Source organism: Octodon degus, unplaced genomic scaffold (genome assembly GCF_000260255.1).
Source record: "Octodon degus isolate 3935 unplaced genomic scaffold, OctDeg1.0 scaffold00035, whole genome shotgun sequence".
Taxonomy (NCBI): Eukaryota; Metazoa; Chordata; class Mammalia; order Rodentia; family Octodontidae; genus Octodon; species Octodon degus.
Window position 1 is genome coordinate 10,058,492 of NW_004524611.1, and position 17,730 is coordinate 10,076,221.

At 37.2% G+C, this 17,730-nt stretch overlaps 1 protein-coding gene across 1 annotated transcript in view; it reads right to left on the reverse strand.

Annotated features, from left to right (window-relative positions):
* LOC111816575 (autism susceptibility gene 2 protein-like) overlaps nucleotides 1-17,730 on the reverse strand; it is a 589,696-nt gene that overhangs the window by 248,299 nt on the left and 323,667 nt on the right. The window lies entirely within an intron of this gene.

A 17,730-nucleotide genomic window follows, 5' to 3' on the forward strand; every position in this document is an offset into this window, starting at 1 on the left:
GCACTATGGAGTTATCCATTGAAAATGATTTCACTGGTGCCTGGGATAGTGACTTTTTATTAGATTCAGTGCTAGATTCATCACATGAAATTCCCAAAGGAAGCTCAATACACTTAATTTCTTAATTGTTACATCGATTACTGTATGTTCACCCAAAAAGTACTAAGTGAATGCTAGATTCAAAATAAAATGCACAAGATTGAAGGTATCAGAGCAAGGTGGATGTGAGCCACCAAGAAATCATCAATCCAATATGATTAAAATGTTTCTTTAATGCTTTATTCTTTTACCATATTACTCTGAATATCCTTAATATCTACCTTTGCTAAATGAAATGACAGTATTATTATCAAAACCAACAACATGAACTTCCATTCATTCCTGTATGTGAGTAGAACTGGGAGAGGGATAGGAGATGGATAATTAGTGCCCTAGAATGAGGAGCCACACCTGTAGATATACTAGACCAAAATCTCAATCTACAAGACCTGGTAGAGTTTTACGGCACCTGACATATCAAAAGGCCTGAGTTCACATTTTTCTTTAGGGGACTTGGAGTATGTCAACACAAACCTGAGACCATTTGCAAACTGGATTCACAGAAGATCAAACAACCTCATCTGTCCTTTGAACCCTGACAAATCCTGTACATACTACATAGTCAAATGAAAATGATTTGCCCCTCAATTATTTATAAATGAAAAAATATGCTCCTTTTCAAACAGAAAATGTTGCTTCACCTAGCCTCACTCTCAGTTTCTGTCATCATAATAGTACATTTAAAAATGAAATAATGGAAGGCTGGCCTGATTGCTCAGCAGACTAAAGTGCCTACTTAGGCAGAGCGCAGCTGCCTGGGTTCAATTCCAGGCATGCTGTGCCAGCCCTGCCCCTGGGGGCTGATGAGATGGCCATTGAGACTGGGCTTGGTGACTCACGCCTGTAATCCCAGCACTTGGGAGGTTGTAAACAGAAGAATCACTACAAGTCTGATCTATGTAGTGAGACCATGAACACCCTGTAGACCTTGCCCTAAATACAGGGAAAAAAAAAAAAAAAAAAAAAAGAATTAAAATTACCCTAGGCCCTTGCAAATGCCTGAGTATTTGTTATTTCTCAAAATTTACATATTGAAATTTGTACACCGCCCCCAAGGGGATAGAGTTAAAGGAAGGGACTTTTGAGCATGGTTTGATTATGAAGGACTCCCTCATAAGTGAAATCAATCCTCTTATAAAAGAATCTTAAGCAGTTTGCTTGTGCCTTCCACCATGAGAAAAACAGCCAAGAGACATGATCTCTAAGGAACCAGCCCTTACTGGATGCTGACTGTGCTAGTCCAGCAATCTTAAACTTTGCTGGCCTCCAAACTGTGAAAAAATAAATGTTGGCTTTTTTATAAGTGACCTGATCTACATTATTTTGTTATAATTACCTGAAAGGGCTCAGACAGGTTTTACACTCTTTAACTTCAGCTTCCATATTCTTCCTTTCCTATTAGGACATTTAGAACTGCTGCCTACTCAGAGAGACTTTCTTTTATTGTGAAGCACTCTTGTTCTCAGGCCATTAAGCAACAAACATTGTACTGAATGTTATGCCAAAAATAAACTTAATACTGAGCTCTGCAGATGCTGGGAAGACAGACAAGTGTGTGAAGAAAATTTCCTAGGCATGGAGGACCTAGAACTTAGGGGACAAACGCTAATCAAATCATTCAAATACAGAGTAAGTAAATATTGACTGACTAGCTCTAAAGGAAAAATATGGGGTGCTAAAACTGAAAAAATAATACACAGCAAAGCAGAGCATTAAGGTTGAGGAAATGCCTCTAACTTGATCTAGGTCGGAAAGGTTGAGCAGAGGGAACTATGTGAGCATAAGCCTTATGCAGCAGCCTTATGGTGCTGACAGTGTAATCCCCCAATGAAAGAGGGAGAAGAATAAGCAGCTAATGTCAATAACCCCAGTGTTTTATATAATAAATGTTTCATATAACTCAAGCAAATAATAGGTGATCGATATATGCTTGTTGAATACATAAAAGTGAAAACTAGCTGAAACACCAAAACTTATAAAGTGTAGTAAAGATAAAGCACAGTAGTGATTTTTAAAATATTTTAAATTGCCATGAATAAACTGCCAAGCAAGCTAGAAAAGCTGATAATGGCTGTAAACCAGTCCACTTAGCAGGCAGTGTAGGCATACAACATGGATCACAGAGATAGTAAAAAATCTCCAAAGAGACAAAGACCCATGCTTGGACCAAGAAAATATCAAAGATAACAGACTAAATAATATCAAAAATAGAAGTTCTGTAAGGCCAATGAATGGCTCTGGATATAACTCCTAGGTACTACCATTGTAGATAATTTTCCCTCTGCTATGAGAATTAGTTCTGAGGCAATAAAGATGTGGCAAGAAGTAGTGAAAGGGATAATCTGAAATCAAAGCAAGTGTAAAGGCCACTGATTCCCAGCCCTAGACTTTTATGGCTAACATGTGGTAAAGGCTGAATAAATGTTGCTAAATTGAATTCCTTTGTCCACTGTCTAGTACCTTGATTGGCTGTTACATATCTGCTCAACTCAAAAATGTTCTGAGTTTAGAATTACATGTAAATAAAAGTCAGCTGTCATGAAAAGATGCTTATATACAATGGCAACACTAGCAGAAGAAACTAGGTGAGCTCCATCTGAGCTGCTTTTATATGATAAAATTAAACTGCATTACTTTCTAAGAGTAACATTAAAGTTACATATAGGGTAAAAGAAAACACTTGCTTTGTCCTACAACCCACCTACTGTTCTATACATGTACATACAGAGTATCAGATTAATAAACAACCGATATTTAACATTAACTATGCTGTTTTAAAATTATGCCATTGTCGTTAGAGATCAAATCTTTCATACTGAAGGTGCCTCCAAAGTATACTGAAAATTATGTGCAATTTCATACAAATGTGAATTAATATTTATGAGAGTATGTTGTAATATTTCCAAATCCATTTTATTTTCATGTAGCATATTAATCAAGGCATTCTCACTGCAGTGCAGAATAGCTACACAGAGCAAATGGACCCCATGCAGCGACACTAGCTTGTGAGAGACCTGCTGAAGTCTTAGCAACAGTAGTACAATCATCTTAGCTCTGATTAGTATTACGATTTCACAGAGGTGGTGGTGGGAGTAGATCAGAGGGTATAGAGAGGTGGTGACTTAAGAGGTGAGAGAAAATAGAAACTTCAAAAAGTGTTTATTACATAAGAACTGTATTATTTTCAAAGAGTAGAGATTACATCAACTTTTTAAAAGCTAAATCTTCAATTACAAATTTCTGTACAGATCCTTTGTTATAAACCTAAGTAAAGTAGCGCATTGTTCATACCCATCATCGACATTTATTGACTATTCACTCTGTATAAAATAATCTTTTAACTTTTCATGGATAGTCCTGGACAAAAAAAGAGACTCAAATGCCTCAAGATAAACAATAAGAATCAAAGACAAAAGAGATTCAATATAATCACCTTATCAACATTACAATGAGCTGGGGATATAGCTCAGTAGAATAAGTGCTTGCCTGGCAAGCACAAGGTCCTGAATTCTATTCCAGATACCACCAAAAAACAATTACAAACTTCCTTAATGATTCCACACATCTATATGTACGTACACACGTACACACACACACACACACACACACACACACACACACGATAGATATATAGATATGCCAACCCAATAGTAATGAAAGAATATCCTTAGAGAAACTTTGTCATTATGCTGTAATATGGTGAGACATTTATGTAATACATGAAAATTTATTTAAAGAACCTTTTGGGATCAATGAACAGCAATTTGTTAAGCCCTGTTTTTCATCAATCTAACATGATTTAGGTATGCTAGTGGTTCCCAAAGGAAACTGTCCATCAGAACTACTGTGGGACTCCTTTTTCTTCTTTTAGTGCAGGGTCTCACTCTGCAGATTGGACTTGTAGTGATCCTCCTGTCTCAGCCTCCCCAGCACTGGGATTACAGGAATGTGCCACCATGCCTGGTTTCATGGCAGGCACAGTGCACTCAAGGTTCTGGGGCCAGCATGGCATGCAGTACCAGGAAATGAACTCAGGACATTGCACTGGCCAAGCAGGTGCTTATGCCACCAAGATATCTCCCCATCCCATTGGATTAGCTCCCCGTATTTTTCCTTTAGAGCTGGTAGGGCTTTTTTGAAACAGGATCTTGGTATATAGCCCAGCCTGGCCTCAAACTCTTGTGGATCATCTTGCTTCAGCCTCCCGAGTGCCAAAATTATAGGTGTATATAAGTACATCTGGCTACCAACAGGGCTTACTGATAACAGGACAACTATACACCATATTCTGAAATAAAAGCACTTAGTAAATGAACAGTAGGTGGAAGAATATGCTACCAGAATACGTACCATTTGTCATAAGGATTACCTTATGCCAAAACCCTTGAAAAACAACAAAATCAAGAGGGATGCTACTCTCCAGGCACCATGAGAAAACAGCTAGAGAGAAAAGAAAATGCCCATGTGAAAGATTATCTATCCCTATAGTACAAGAAAAGAAACTGTATTATTATCAGAAAGGGGATCTTGGCCCTAGAAAAAAATTGTATACAAACAGATTTTGCTTAATGTAACTGGTAAGCTACCTTTCTCTATACATTTTATTTTACTTTTACACAACTGCCCTTTATCTAATTTTTTTTGACTATTTTATTTGATACAGAGTCGCACCACGCAGCTCAGACTTGTAGTGATTCTCCTAAATCTCCCCAGCACAGGATTACAGGCATGTGCCACCACACCCAGTTTCAGTGGCAGGACCAGGCATGCCTAGGATTCCTAGATGGCCACACACAACTGCCATTTCTAAATAACCATTTCAATTTTACTGCTTTTCTAGGTCTTCATTTTCCATTGAGTGCTCTCACACATATGAAAAAAAAAAAAAAAAAAAAAGGCATGATTTTATCTTTTTATTGTGTTTTAGGGCAATTTAATTTGCCTTCCTACCCAGATAACCTAAGACAGTAGAGATGAAAATCTGTGTCACTACATAAGCACTGGGAGACAAAGGGTTTGATGGCAGAAGAGTACGAAAAACATCTAGAAAAACTTCATGATGCATTCATTTAAAAATCAAAGAAGCAGAAAAAAAGCCAATCAGCCACCAGCTGAAGGCTGTCTGAACAGTAAAAAAAATTTAAACATATTTGCTAGCAAGAGAGGGGGTGAGTGTACAAGCCTTTCATAACAGATGGGCAGATTTCATGAAGCTTAAGCTCTGTGATTTTTAGTTCACTGGTGACAGGAGGGCAGGGTCATAGCAGCCCACCCGAGAGAAGCTCAGAGATGGATGCATCCCAGCAATTTCCTCCATACTAGCCATTTTCCAAACAGGTGATCTTGCTCTTGACTTTTCATCTCTCAAATTGAAATCTTCCACCAAAGGTTTCTGAGCTTCCACCACACTTCTGAATTTCAAAATAAGATGCTTCACTGTTGTGCAAACTAAGGGAGGGCAACGAATTGCAGATGAAACACTGTGTAGGCTGCAGGGCTCCATTTGCTGATTAAAGATAAAGCCAGAGACAATAGAAAATGAGGGCACAATTTGCCTACCATGCATGAAATGAGTTTTAAAAAGAGTCTCCATCTGATTTTTCCAACCAAACTAATCTGTGCGCAGGCATCACCTCCAAAGCATCTGTGCTATGTGTGTTGCATGTGGTTGTGTGTGCATGTTGTGTGAGGGAAACAACTTAAACAAGACATTTTCTATTAGTTATTTGATCTTAAGGACTTAGAAAGAAAATAGCATGCCACTAAAGAAAAAGTGCTTTGTTTGTCTTTCAAGTCCTTTGTTGCTTTGTTGTACCGCACTTATGTCTATTTTTAAATAATTTTTACAAACATTGATTCTATCACTGCCTAAGTATAAATAAAGTGCAACTGTCTACTGTGATAAAAAAAAAAAAAAAAAAGGAAGCCAGTGTTAAAGCTCAGTGGTGCAGTGGCCTGCCTGGCAAGCACAAGGTCCTAAGTTTAATTCCTTGTACAAAAAAAGGGGGGGGGGGGGAAGGACTAAAAAGGACTAGGGAGATAGCTCCACGGTCTAAATGCCTGCCTGTTAAGCACAGGGACCAGGATTCAATCCTCAGACCATATGCCATGCCAGCCACCAAAACCAGGCATGGTGGTTCACGCCTATAATCCCAGTGCTGGGTAGGTCGAGATAGGAGGATCATCAGGAGTCTGAGCTGCATAGCAAGACCCTGTACCAGATACATAGATAGATAGATAGATAGATAGATAGATAGATAGATAGATAGACAGACAGATCATTTTTAAAAAAATCAAGTAAAACAAATGAAAACTTAGAAAGCATACAACTTATTGTAACCCAACTCTTATGTGGCTGTGGTCACATTGGTCCTCCATTTTGGACTTTTGAACACACTAACTTATGAACAGACTTCTAAGACCTGAACTTATTAAAAGGTGGCACAGACTGTGTAGCAATTTAAATTAACTCCTAAAATGCCCAGTATAGTACTGACAAATTAATCTCAAATATTAATATCGTTCTAAAACAATCAATATACCTACTATATATCACACACTTTGACCTTTTGTTGTAAGTATATAAACGGGTTCCCAAACTAAGTAGCTCAATCAGTATACCAAACAAATAAATGAACTACTATAATTAAGTGAGTCAAGCAAGGAGCAAACAGGATGCTTCATGCTGCCATCTTTCACGCCAACTTAAAAGTAAATACCTACATTGGCATTCAGACAGAAACACAGATGGATGGGACAGAAGAGTGTCCAGAAAGAGACCACACACAGGCAGACTACTGATTTGAAGCTATGCAGTTTTATGGAGCAACAACCATTTTAACAAATGGTGATGGAACAAAGTAACCATATTTAAATTTAACAGAACCATGTCAATCTAAAAAGAACAATTAACCCTAAATATAATATCACCTAAATATACAGCCCAAAACTATAAAACTCCTGGGAGAAAACACTTGTAACCTTGAGTTAGGCAAAGATTTCATAAATATGATACCAAAAAAGGATCCATTAAAGAACTGACAAATTATACTCCATCAAATATTAAAACATCTCTTCAAAAGAAACTTCAAAAAATGATAGCAAAATATAGTGCAGATAAAAAGTATTCCCAAAATGTTGTTCTGGTAAAAGATGGTACACAGAATATATTAAAAATTCTGAAAACTTAATTTTTAAAGTTGGCAAAAGGCCTGAATAGGTACCTCACTAGATAAAATATCTACATGGCAATGGAAACAGTATATAACATTAGCAGTCATTAGACTACTATAATTGAAAAGCACAATGAGACAAATATATCAAAATAGGCAAAAGTAAGAAGAATGATCATACCGTGTATGGGCAAGAGTAAGAAGGAACTCTAATAACTACTGGGTAGGAATGTAAAATAGTACAACCACCTTACAAAAAGTATGACTACATCTGTAAAAGTTCCAAGCCATCTGGTCCTGATGGTCTCTACATAAAGCATGGGGATATAGCTCAGCACAGCATATGAACCCTGTATTCAATCCCCAGTACTGACTTAAAAAAAAAAAAAAAAAAAAAAAAAAGTTCAACAGAGCCATTGCTGTGGTGCACATCCATACTGAGCTACTTGGGAGGCTGACACAGAAGACCACAAGTTTGAGCCCAACCTGAGCAACATAGCAAGACCCTGCTTGAAACTAACTGAAAAGAACAGGAGATACTACTCAGTATCAATTTTCCTACCAAGAGTTCAATCCACACTACCACAAACCCAAAACAGTTTTTTTTTTTCAAAGTATACCTATGTAACAATGATCCATCCTTTCTATCCTTACTTGTATGAAGAAATAAAACACATGCCCAAATAAAGGCTTGCACATGAATGCTCATTATTAAATTTGTAATGAGCACATACCTGGAAGGCTAAATGTATACCAACAAGTAAAATGATTAACAAAGTGGCATATAACCAGTCAGTAAATACCACAAAGTAATAAAAAGGAATGACCTAGCAGCACATGCTGCAGTACAAGCAAATCTCAAAATAATTACCCCAGTAAGAGACAAAAAAAGAATACATTCTGTATAGTTGCTGAAAATTTATAAAGAGGATATGGAACAGGCATCATATACAGACAAATTAAATTTTGAGAACAGTGGACACATTCATAGTCTTGGTTTTATCAATGAGCTGTACACAGATTAAAAGTTATCAAATTGTACACTTTGAATTTATTGGATTACTAGTATATCAATTCTATCTAAAAAAAAAAAAAATTAAAAAAAAATAGCCTGTGCTGGCCAAATAGCTCAGCAGATTAAAGTGTCTGCAAGCAGGCACAGAGGACAGGGTTTCAATCCCCAGGCCTGCTGTGCAGGCCCCGCCCCCAGGTCCCACTGAGATGGTGAGACTGGGCATGGTTGCGTGCCCCTGTAATTGCAACTCTTGGGAGGCTGTAAACAGTCAGATCACTAAGAGGCTAATCTAGTAGTGAAATCCTCAAAATACTGTAGACCCTTCCCTGAAATACAAAAAAAAAAAAAAAAGAGGCAGCCTTATCATCCTGGTCAACTGGTATATCATCTTACAATAATCTAATACATGCAATGTCCATTAAAAGGAAGGTCTAGTTCAGATTCCTGAAACAAATAGGCAGCCACATGCTAGAAAGATGAGCTTTAAGACAAATGTGTCATGAAACCTCAACTGAAGACAGCTCAGCCATGACGAACCCAATGTCTCAGTCAGGAGGAGACAGAGGTCTCAGCATTTGCTCATCAATAACAAGGTGGAGTTCACACTCTATTCTTGGTAAATGTCTAAACAGTTAATTTTCTAAGTACTCCTTTGTAAAGTGTTGTCTCTGCTGACTGTTTGGCTGTACGCCTTTCTTTATAACTGCATTAATCAAAAAGCAAACAAAGCAAATGCTAATATTTTATTAGTGCTCCTAAATGTAAAAACAAAACCAAACTGATGGCCCTTGTTAAAATATATGTGATCATAAAGATATAACCTAGAAAATTCAAACATGAAAGAAAAGATTTAAAAAAACAGATAAAAGTACAGGTACATTCAGTATATAAAATACCTGTCAAAAGTGCACTGTCATTATCAGGAGCAGAGAGGAGAAAACACCGCAACAGTACTGAGAAGTTCTCCTAAACTCAGTTACAGGATGAAAACGCAACTATCAGCTCAAGTGAGACTTTTGCACACTGTGTGAAATGAAAACATCCCGGCAGTCTCCCATGCCTATAGACAAGTGAGAGTTGGCTGCTGTTAGACCTTAACATGCTCAAAGTGGTTGAATCCCTGGCAACCAGATGCTATTGCTTAAAACAGTTTAGGCTCTCAGCCCTGAAGGATTCCTAAAATTGGATTACAGTCCCTCCAGATAATCTGAGAAATACAGCATGACGAAAAAGAAACCTAAAAAAAATTAACTCCTCTATAACAAGCAACACTCAGAAAGCTGAGCACAGCATGACTGAGGCAGAAAATCTCATCAGTGAGGGCTTAAGGGCAATAATGTACACAAAGGGCAAGTCCAAAAGGGCGAACGGAACCACACACCAGAAGAGAGTTTAATGGATGCCGGAAGAGAAAGGATGTACCATGTAATTCTCAGGCCTCTCTGACGGTGGAAGTCAGGTTGCTAACTGAACACAGTAAAACATTCAAATCAGTATTGCTGTTTTAATCAACATAATTCACTAAAATTACATACACATTCATTGAGAATGGGTAACTTTAATGATACTCCTTTTAATTATCCATTCCTTGTTTCTATGTACAAATATGATTTTTTATTTTAAAGATAATAAAAACTAAAAACATTAAAAATGATACAGAATTTTTTAAAGGACCTGAGTAGACTTTTGTCCAAAAAGACATACAAATGGCCAAGAGACATGTGAAGAGGTGTTGTACTTCACTAATCATCAGGAAGATACAAATCAAAACCACAAGATAGGAGACTGCACCTGTTAGGATGAGTATTATCAAAAAGACGTAAGTGCTGATTAGCATGAGGATCTCAGGGAATCCGTGGCACACTGTGGATAGGAGTTAAGAACTGGAACACCTATAATATGCTCAGTGGCAAGGCATTTTATATAAAAGATGAGAGAAGTGTTATTATATTATAGCAAAAATAATGACTAGGTCTTCCTAGTAGTTCCTAGAATAGCCTCCAGAAGGACAGTGACTACAACTTGTCATTTTTCACATTTCCTAGTTAACATCAGAGTACAAAATATAAGGTTGTTACTGAAAGAATGAGACAACTGAAATTATCAATATCTCTTTCGCAGTGGAGGTTGCTGTACCATCACACAAATTGTACAACTATATCTCTCTTCCTCTTTTAAGGTTTCTATGCAAGAATATTCAAACCTATTGAACTATATTCATATATATATATATATATATTCTGATAAAACCATTAGTGTACTCAAATATGTTAAACAGGCCTAGGTAAAAAGGCCTCAACAGATAACTACACAGGTAACATAAATTGCCTTAATAAATACAAGAGAAGCAAAATGTTTAGTCTTGCGAATATCTTTTTAATTTGATGTCAAAACCACCTACCATGTCTTATTATCTATAAATAAAAAAATCAGGAGAGGTTAATGCTATTATCCTGATATGCCAGACAAGACCTCGAATAGCCAGTAAAAGTCTTCTCACATCCTCATGTTTGATCAGGTTAGTAATATGGCAAATATTTTCCTTTTTTCCACTACCTTCTTCTCTTTGCCAGATACCTACATACTACCACACTTTAATTTTAAGTAACCAATGCCCATGGAGGACAGCAATTAGCTTAAAGATATTCTTACAGTTACTGTAAGTGATACATATTGAATGGTTGCTTCCCTATCTTGAAGGAATCATGAAAGAAAAACAAATTCTAGTGTTCATTTGGTCTCTTTTTTTTTCCAGTTTCCATTACTCCAATGAACATCAGAAATCCAAGCTAAAAAACAGTTATTTAGCTTTATATGAATGTGGGAGGCTCAATAACTCCAGGCCTCCAATCCTACTGCAAGTGGGTTTCCGGGTTCCTGTGAAACTACCACATCAAGACTGCGCCACTTATCCCTTAATGGTCACCTGAGTGTCTCTGACCTATAAAATTCTCTTGGTGCATCACTTCCTCTTCCCCTACCTCTGCTGAGCTAAGCTCCTAATTCTTCTTCCCCCTTCTATTTCCCATAAGTCTCCTGCTATGCCCCGGCGGTGGGACTTCCTGTCATAGCCCAGTTGCCTAGTTACTCGCGCCTTTTACCCGCCGATGTCATTTCCCTAAGCCTCCACTATATATACCCAGAGTTTCCTTTGAATAAACAAGACTTGATCAGAATCCTGTCTTGTCTTCATTTCTCGCGTCTCCTCTCCTTTGTCCCCTCCTCAAGTCCCCGCTCCTCTCCCACGTGACTTCGTTGACTGACCCGCTGGCTCGGGGCATGTCATTTGACTTTGGTCTGCCTCATTGTGCTGTCCTACAAACAGAGATTAGTCAAAAAGCCCAATGTAAGAAAACAAATGTCTGTCTGTCTTTCAGTCTGCCCACCTCTCTCCCTCTCTCCTACACACAGAGAGGTAGAGTTTCACTCACTCCACTCAGCAGACAATTAATAATAATAATAATAATAATAACAATAATAATAATAATGCAAGGTAATTTGATGTTTAGGACAACTCTGAGAAAAAACAAAGCAAAGACTAGCAAAGCTTGTAAAAACAGGCTCTGAGTATAAGTGGAGTTCTACTATTACCATACATGTAGTGCAGTATACAAGATATACAGACAGCAAACAGCATGTTTATGACTCAAGTTTTTCAAGTGGTATTTTTAGTTTTATGTAGAATTTTGAAATAATTACTAGGCAAGTAATATTCTAGGGCCAGCCAGATAGCTCAGCAGATTAAAGTGCCTGCTTAGGCAGATGCAGGGACAGGAGGTTGATTCCAGGCATGCCATGCCAGCCCCACTCCTGGGGCGAACTGAGACTGCATTTGAGACTGGGTGTGGTGGAGAACACCTGTAATCCTAGTTCTTGGGAGGCTGAAAACAGGAGGATCATTACGAGTCCAATCTGTGTAGATACTGTATGAAATACATAAAAAAAATATATTCTGTAACTTTCTTCAACTTTGCAGAACTGCGGGAGGAGTGATCCAGAGAAGTAGCAGGAACATGTAGAAGTACACCTCCTCCTACTCCATGAGCAAGTGCTACAGACTTTCTGAAACTAATTTTAATTGATTTCTAAGGGACAGAGACCAATATCTGTACATTTAGGGTCCTCCATCAAATGATCTCTTAGGTTCAACTGCTCTTATGTTACTGTATTGGAAGCTATTTACCTGATAGAAAATACTCTTAAGAAAAGTATCTTGCGGTTCATGAACTCAGTAAGTCTTGTTCTAGATCGTATTTTCTAGCTTTTAAGCATCTCAGTGAAATGTCTTGTGCAATATGTATATCCTTTGTACTCTTTTGTCCTAATTAGGCTTTGATTTGAGAAATAGATATGGATTTATCGAAATCAGACCATTTCTAAATATAAAGCAAAGACTAATTTATGATTCCTCATAACCACTAATATTTGGATAACTAGTCAAAGTTCAGGAATGGTATCTCTTAAAATCATGATCTCATTGCTTTCCTAATGATTCTATACAGTAGGCAACATTATTGTCCTTGTGTAAGTGAAAAAGCTGAGGCCTCACAAACAAATGACAACGAAAGTCAGACTGTCAGCAAATTGACAACATATTCTACATTCCCAAAGTTTCAATCATACTTTCATTCCTAATACCAGGTCATGATAACTTTCTGTGTAAGCATCAAGATTATATTCTTCATGAGAAACTTTAAATTTTAGTTTAATATCATCTCATTATAAAATATTTCAGTGTAAAAATCTTCTTCCTCCTCTCAAAAACATAGTGAAACTCTTACATAACTGTAATGTTCTTGTATTAAATATCTGAACACTTTCTAAAGGATTCATGTCAGCAGAAATCTACAGAAATAAAATATTTTCAAGTCAGAAAAATCTACAGAAATAAAAGTTGGACCTTTCTTCTAAAACTGACAATCTAGACTATTTCATTTCAGAATGAAAAGTAGATGAGAATAAAACTTTTCTGGACTGGGAAAAAAAAAAAAAAAAAAAAAAAGAGGCGCTGGGGATAGAGCTCGGTAGCATAAGTACCTGCCTGGCAAGCACAAGGTCTCAAGTTTCATCTCCTGTGTTGTTAAAAAAAAAAAAAAAAAAAAGAGCTCTAGAAATGCTTCAGATATTCTGCCAATGTAACTCAAATCAGTATTAATGCATAATAGTAGAATTTGGAAGTACCTATAAATGAAAAAGCTGAAAATTCTGCACAGCACATATTTCAAAGGCTCTATTACAGTGCTATAGGAGACATATGCAAAAAGATTTCACTGAAAGTGGTCAAATTTCCTAGAGCTTATTCACAGGGCTCCAGCCTATGATTCTACACATGTCCTTCCTCCCTTTCTTTCTCTAACTCTCTCTCCATCCTTCAGTTCTCTATTTCAGGACTTACTCAAGACAGGATTTTTTTTTTCTTGCAACATCATATGGGTAAAAATATAGCTAAAACTACACTATCTTGCAGGATTGCAGATACAGAAAAGTACTTAAGGTATATATAGTGAGTAACCTGAGACATAGACCATACAAACTCAAGCTGTTTCTCCAATGAAAATGAATTATACAGTATAATCTTGGAGAAGGAAAAGACTGTCCTTTCAGTCAGCTATTATACTTTCTCAGGAGATGAATGGCATTATCAATTTGCATAAGGAAAGTCTATGCTAAGATTGAACCAGTTAAGTTAAGCGACAAAGTCTATAATTTTTACCTAATTTTTTTAACAAACCATAGCCTTGTGTTTCTATCAAGCCTCCCTATAGATAGAATTAGTGATGTTTAGGTACTTATTGGCTCTATCAGATTTGATAATGGAATCAATCACTCCCTTCAAAAGCTCTGGGTTAATGGTAAAGTTTATTAAACTGCAGGCAGTCATTCAGAAAAGATCAATAGAGACATGATTATAGAGTAAGCAGAGGATTAAACACAAGATTTATCACAAAATTAATCTGAATTAAACGTTCTCTGATAGCACTTGAAATACTGTCAATACTTTTAACTCAGTCTATGCTTTCTGTGTTTACCTATTAGGCAATAGGGATCTCTAACTTGAGAAAATAACTAGTATGTAAAAACGTAAGCCAAAAGGCCATGCTGAAAACACTGAGAAGCTCTTCGAAAAATGTTCACCCACTGTTAAGTAGCATCATTTTAATCTATCTTTAAGAGCTGTTCACTGTGAACTCAGCAGACTTTTGAGTTACTAACTATATAACTTTGGAAATCCATAAAACATGACTTACATCTCATTGCTTATAAAATGTGCTTATAAAATACGTCCACTCTAGAGTACATACTTCAAACAATTTCATTCTGTTTTCTCACACAGAAACGTATGAGAACAGTTCTGGAAGACATCATCTGATGATAAGAAATCAACCCTTCCCCATCCTGGAAGGATTTACTGATGCCACCACAAACTCAGAAAATCACATGCATAAAGGTGAAACCCCTATCATAACTCATGAGATGTAACCATTCAGTAAACAAAACGACAACAGCACATCTACAGGTAATCGGTAGGGGAGTCAATACACATGATGGCTATTAAAGCTGACATCAATACCACTGTGAGCAAGAATAGCTCTGCAAGGCCTTGAAGTGATAAAGGCCAGACCTGCTGTGTGAAGCTGGGAGGGGATGTACCATATGGGTTGCTCAGGAAGTCAGTTGAGCCCTTGGTAAACTACACATTGAATGGTACCTCGTTTAAGGGAGACTTCTTCTTTCCTATGTCGTTTCTATCTTGTTACTAGTACACTTCATCTCCCAGATGACATGGTCCCTGCCCTACTTTGTCTGCTCTTATGACCAGGAGGCTCTGACAATTTCAACAGTAAATCCAGTGTGACAGCTATGTTGTCCAGAGGGGGCAGAGCTAGGCTGCAAACAAGATGCTGAGGCTGATACAACCATGCAATTTTATCATTCCCTTGTAAGCATACTGATATGCACCAGAGCAACCACTTTTCCTCTCAGCAGTCATCCAACCTCACAACACCACTGAGTGCTATGGATAGCCCCAAATATTTCCCAGTTCCTCAGGGAGTAAAAGTGTCATTATAACTGCTAAAAAAAAGAACTCTGCAACCCACCCCAGGAGCTGTGGCTGCCCTGAAGTACAAAGAGCCAAAATGTCTTACATTCATATTCTTTTATTCATAGAGATCCTATCAGGTTCTTAGATTATTGCTCTTAACAAATACTTCATCTCAAGAAAACTGACTACCTAACTACTACCCAAACTTTGTTCTTTTCCCATTTCTTCCTGTCATTGCTCAATCGGGTCCTGCCACAAGCATGTCTTTCAGTGGCAGTTTCAGAACTGTCATTCGCTAGAACTGTCATTGCTATTTTGTGGTTTTATGACCTTCAGCAAAACTCCAAGCTCTCTTACACCATATTTTCACCTGGAATATTTGAATAGAATTTCACCTTTGGTGAAATCTTTGCAAAACGCCTGGGACATTTCTTGGTGTAGACAAATGACAAATAAATGATAGATGAAGAATTCATCTAATATAATCACATTCAAAGTCATTACAAAGGGAAACTGTTAGTCATTACAAAAGGTTATTCTTTGCATTGGAAGATTAGTGGGGGACCTCTCCTCCCCACCCCACAGGACTGTGTTATCTGAGTGTCTCTGAATGTACCCTAGCAATATGTGCCACATTAAATTTATAGTACTTTTTTTAATTATCACAATACCCTATGAAACTTTAGTTACCTCATATGTAAAAGAAGGGCTAACAATAACACCAAACTTCTGTTGTGGCTATTAGAATTAAATGAATTAATATAAAGCCCAGAATACACAAAGAGCTCAATCAAGGTTAACATTTTAAGCATTAATTAACTTTCCCAAAGTCATATTTACACTGCCTGCATTCAGAGCATAGCCACATGCTCTGGAGTTCATGCCCCCAAAATAGGTGAGCAGAACTGAATCAGAAGCCTGAAATGTGGTCTCAGCACTACCTACGACTTAACTTTGTGGTCTGAGGCGCAAAGTTCCCATACTTAACAACTATTCAATTGAGTTGTTTGTAAAGATTTGAAAATCACTTAACCTCTGTGCCTTAAAATAATTCAAAGAAAGTATTATTTCCTTCTTAGAATAGTATAACCACATAAAGCTTCAGGATGTCTTAAATCTCCTTTCTGTAACTTTTAAGAGACACAAGCAAGAGAAACTTCCAAGAAAACATGGAAGAAGGAAAGGGCAGAGGCAAAAAGACATTTCCTATCACCACATGCAATGAAAGGATACAAAACTTCAGAAAAGGTTGGCATGAGAAGGGAGTAACAACTTTTACTCTTGATAGGTCCAAAATTTAAAAGATCAGCAAATTATCCATTCCCAGACAGGCAAAAACAAACATTAAAAAAAAAAAAAAAATCATTGTAAATGTCTCCAACTGCTTTATTCCTGCTGGCTTTCCAAATAAGATACCTGTAGCTTTCAAAAAAGAAAATAAATGCATATAAAATAGTTACCAGGGACAGTTCAAAAATATTACCTGCAAGGCCACTTTTACTCTTTAAAAAGAAAAAATAAAAAAAAAAAAAATAAAAGCCTAACCTTAAAAAGTGGGTTCGTTGAACTCTTGAAAAGAATTTCTCAGTACTGGCATCCAAAATATCCCTTCACAAGGTTAATGGAACAAGAGGAGATACAGAAAAAAAAAAAAGGAAAAAGCCCTTTTTCCCAGCTGAGCATTGACACATACAGTACTGGGAGGCAACTTTATGTGCTCTTAGTAGTAGATTAATGAATGTAATTACCTAGCATTGTGGCTGTGAATGCTGCAAAAACTGTAATTTATAGAGTGCTGTAAAGTCCTAATGTGTTTTTATGTCCATAAGCTGCTTAACCATAATCTAATGCATTAGTACAAGAACAGCCTAAGTGGCTCTCAGTTGAACAGTGAACACAAGTGTCTGAACCTTGGCGATTCTATTTGTACATCTTTATAACCCAACCCCTTGTGGTAAGCATCTAAGGGAAACAGCTGCTGAATTATACAAATAATTCTAGAGACAGTGACAAGGCTCTCTGCCTCTTTCACCATGAGAAACGTGTCTGGCTGATAAAGGCCTTCGGGCTTTAATTAAATGCTACAGTGCTTTCTCTATGGTGGCTATTCTTTTACCACCATTCTTACCACCTTCTCCTCCAGTCCATCTCCCTTTCCTTCAGCCTCAGAGCAGGATGAAGAAATGATAACAAATTATCTGTTTGAAAATGTTCTACATAATTTCTACCTTAGAAAACCCCTCACTTTTCTGATTTTTCCCCTTTCCTTTTTCTATTGTAATACTTTCACAGAAAGACAGGTATATCTCAACAATTCTTTGAGAACTGAGGTGAACTACCCTTTCAGACTGCCTAGATCAGGGTTTTGAAGTACCTCAAGTAATAGCCATGGAAATGGG